Source organism: Nicotiana attenuata, unplaced genomic scaffold (genome assembly GCF_001879085.1).
Source record: "Nicotiana attenuata strain UT unplaced genomic scaffold, NIATTr2, whole genome shotgun sequence".
NCBI lineage: Eukaryota > Viridiplantae > Streptophyta > Magnoliopsida > Solanales > Solanaceae > Nicotiana > Nicotiana attenuata.
In genome coordinates this window covers 310,153-314,262 of record NW_017670722.1, presented here as the reverse complement: position 1 = coordinate 314,262, position 4,110 = coordinate 310,153, and positions in this window count along the sequence as shown.

Below are 4,110 nucleotides of genomic sequence, written 5' to 3'. Positions count from 1 at the left end.
CTGTCTAGAGTCTTATCCCATTTTAGAACCTCGACTTCTCTTCTGTCTAGAGTCTTATCCCATTTTAGAATGAGGTTCGGACAAGTTGCAAATCCGGTGAAGCTTCTGTATTCCCGGTACGCTGCCCCCCCTGCTCGAGTTGTCCGCTCGGGTAAGCCAGGTCTAGAATAATAAACCCAGGTTTTAAACCTAGTATAACAAAGCCTCATGCCGGATCCCTAGTAGGAACGTTTGCTTGCATCACGTGCATTTGACTTAGGAGACTCAACACAGGGGTTGGGTCTGTCTAGGACAGGTGTACCTGAAATGAAAAGACCATTATGATGCATCCTACTTGCTACTTGTGCATTTATTTGCTTCGGATTCGCATGTTGACCGGCTTGTGGATAATAGAAGAAAATTGGGAAAAAAATAGCAGTGTGAGGGCTCAGAGAGATAATTACTTATTTTGAAAAAATCAGTGTCCAAAATATACTGAAACTCTGCCAAAATTCTGACAAAAATTTTCTGTTTGAAAAATAGTTGATTTTTATTTTCGTCCAATCTGACCGAACTACGCGGGTCTGATTCTCACCGGATGTGAGATGCGTAGGCAAACCTCATCGGTTCCGACCCCAATTTTAAAAAAAAAATCCAAAAATATTTTCTTTCAGTTCTTTCTTTAGAAATCTTTCCTTAGAAAATTCAAAAAAAAAAGAAGTTTTTTTTAAAACTAAAAAATGGTTTCCTTCTTTCTAATGTCTTTCATACGAAAAAAGAAAAATCAATAAAAATTAAAATCCAAAAATACGGGTTTCCTTCATTTTGAAAAAAGAGAGAGGCAAAAATAAAAGAAAAGAGGTACATACTGAAAGGGTTAGTTAAGGTCGGGATGAAACATACAACCGTTCAAACATGGTAGAAGCGTTTAACTGTTAGGTGCATTGCATCCCAACGTGCGATTTCCTATATGTTAAATGTCTCAAAACTAACAAGGTTGTTTGTGTGAACAAATTAGCCAGGTTTTGTTCAGGTGGTTGGTTTTGTTGGTATGCGGTGATGAATGCGCAACCTTGCTCGCGGCCACAACATTATACACAAAACCGAGCTCCACCTCCCATAAATGTCCATCCTTACCAAGCTCCATATAATCCCCAATCAAATGTTCCCCAGTACAATCCTCGCCCAAGAGAGCCTTTCAAAAGGAATCAGTTCACCCCTATTGGTGAATCATACTCGGGTTTGTTCCAAAAGCTAGTCAGGCGAAGTTTCCTGCAGCCAGTGGCCCCAAATCGGCCAAATCCCGAGTCCCCTCGCGCCGAGCTGATGCTAGATGTGAATACCACTCTGGAGCGGTGGGACACAATACAGAGGACTGTTGGACCCTCAAAAGGGTAGATGGAGATTTGATTGAAGCTGGAAGAATCATTTTCGGGACGAAGAGGCTCCTAACATGATGAACAATCCTCTGCCTACTCACACCAATGGGCCAGTAGTCGGAATGACTTGTGAAGATAAGAAATTTGATCCGGCACTGAAGGCCATTGCAGCCATGGCCGAAAAAGAAGAAAAGCTAAAAAATGGTCGCCAAGCCTGAATGTTCCCCGTCAGACGGGAGTCTCGGTAGCCAGTCTTGCTATCCTTTCTGCATCCGGATTATCTCAGGGTGTGATCCGGATGTTTTACTTTATTGTCTTACTTTCTGATGTAAACCCTTCTATCTTCAAAATTGAAAAAAAAATAATCAAAAAATCAAAAAAAAATCAAATGAGATTAATATTTCATTGTCCAGGAATGTCACTTTTCTTAATCTTGTCATTTTTCTTATTCTCTTTTCAGTTCTGTTAAATGCAGATTTCAATAACATGACATGCTTGCGGACTTCATGCCCAGATCCCAAAACGCTGTCAGACTTCGAAATAATGAATCAAGAGTCGAAATGCAAAGAAGACAAGTTTGAGGAAATAAAACAAAGAGTTTGAACAACTGAAGGAAAATTGGTTCCAGAATTGGAAAGGTTCATACATTACAACAAGAGTACTGCCAAAAGAGTGCGTTGTACTTGGGACACATCGAAGGAAATGTCCCTAAAATAACTGTCAAGGCAAATGCAGTGAAAAGGTACTATGTTGGATCCTCCATATAGTTCTAATATTCTCCGGTTGGGATGACGAAGGCTTTCATTCTCGCTACCCAAACACTATCAACCCTTTGCAAACCCTTTGAGCCGGCTCCCATTCTTTGATTACCCTCTTTGGAACCCTGAAGTGTTATTGAAAAATAAAAAAAAAAAAAGAAGAAAAAGAGAAATATAAAAAAAAGGGAAGAAAAGGCAAAAAATGAAAAAAAAAGAAGAAGAAGAAGAGAAAAGATGAAAAAATCGAGAGGAAAAAGGAAATGAAACGAAAAATGAAGAAGAAAGATAAAGAAAGAAAAAGAAAACAAAACAAAATAGAAAGACAAGAAAATCAAAAACAAAGTTTCCTGAACTACGTTCGACTTGATTCCGAAAGGATACGTAGGCAGCCTCTCTCTTGGGTTCAGTCACACCAAAATAAAAATCCAAAGTCCCAAAAAAAAATGAAACTGGGGAAGATGTTATAACGGTCCGGCGATGGTTTCGCCCGAAAGGTTCCAAAGTTGTAATTCAATCCAAATTCTTTTTACCCCAAACCTTGTTCAAGTCCTTCTGATCAATCGGCAAAGAGGTTCAAAATGGGAGGATAGAGTTATTTGGATCTGATACAACAAAATGAGAGAAAATAAAATGAGAGAGTCTTATTGGTGAAAACCCACACGGGCACCGCGAGGCGACGGTAAGTAGAGAAATTGAAATGAGAGAGTCGTGTTAGTGAAAACTCGCAAAGAGCACTATAAGGCGATGGTAAGAAGATAAATGAAAGAGGTCAACTCATGAAAACCGGCAAAGGGCGCCCCTGATTGAAAAGAGGATCCTCACAGCCAACGGCGTCGACAAAGTCCCGGCAAGGTTTCTCAAATTTTTGAAGCAAAGTTGTGATGAATTTCTGAGAGTCGGACGGTTTACATAGATCAGGCATCCAGTCCAAAAGGCATGTCATGTTCATTGAAGTTCGTATGTACTCCAGATAAGTCCTTCTTTCCTCTCCCCGAAAGGGATACCTCTCGTTTAAATTCATTGTCCTGTCCATTATTTATTTTTCTTTGAATCCCTTTCTGTCTAACTCTATTCCGGAACTGAGATAAAGAAGGGATGGCAAGACTGATTTACAGGGCTTTCGTTTGACACGAGCTAATGTGCAAAAAGGCACCCAGCCTCAGCAGGTGCATCAAGTCGACCTCGACTGGCCATGGCGGCCGATGCTCCGGAATTAAAAACCCTTGGAGGGAGAAAATCAAATCGAAGTGCCTATAAAGGCAAATGAAGTATAAAAGGTTGAGTCCCACGTGGCTAACCATCTCGGCAAAAGTTTGAAAAGCCAAGGTACCCCAAATGCTCTGAAATTGAAGTTGGAAGAAAGAAGCCAGAAAAGAAAGGCCTACAAAGGCGAAATAAAGTTGGAAGAGGTTAAGTCCCACGTGACTAGCCGTTGTAGCAAAGTTTGAGGAGCCAAAAGTTCCCCAATGTTCCAAAGAAAAAGAAAAATAAATGAAAAAAAAAAGAAAAAAAAGGAAAAAAAAAGAGAAAAAAAGAAAAGGAAGTCAGAAAGGAAAGGCCTACGAATGCAAAATAAAGTCGAAAAGGTTGAGTTCCACCAACCAACCGTCATGGCAAAATTTGGAAAAAAACCAGAAGTTCTTAGGGCCTGAAATGAAATTGGTCCCCAGGAAACAAGCAGTTGCAATTGAGACCTTCATCAAAGAAGTTGGGCCGAGATCAAGTGATCAAAACAATCAAGGCCACAACACCAACCACCGTTTCAAACTAACAATTGTTCTTTGTTTGGAAACTTGAAACAGGTGCAATGCAAAGCAACCGTGCAAGAAGCAGTTGCAACCAAAAAAAAAAGGAAAAAGAAGTGCGCAAGTGCTAGAAACAACTTTGCAGCAACAATCCATAAGAAGGGAAGTCCCCTCCAAGTTTTTCCTACATTTACTCATTCCGTGAAATTAAAAAAAAAGGAAATCAAAACGAAAAAAAAGATAAAAAAA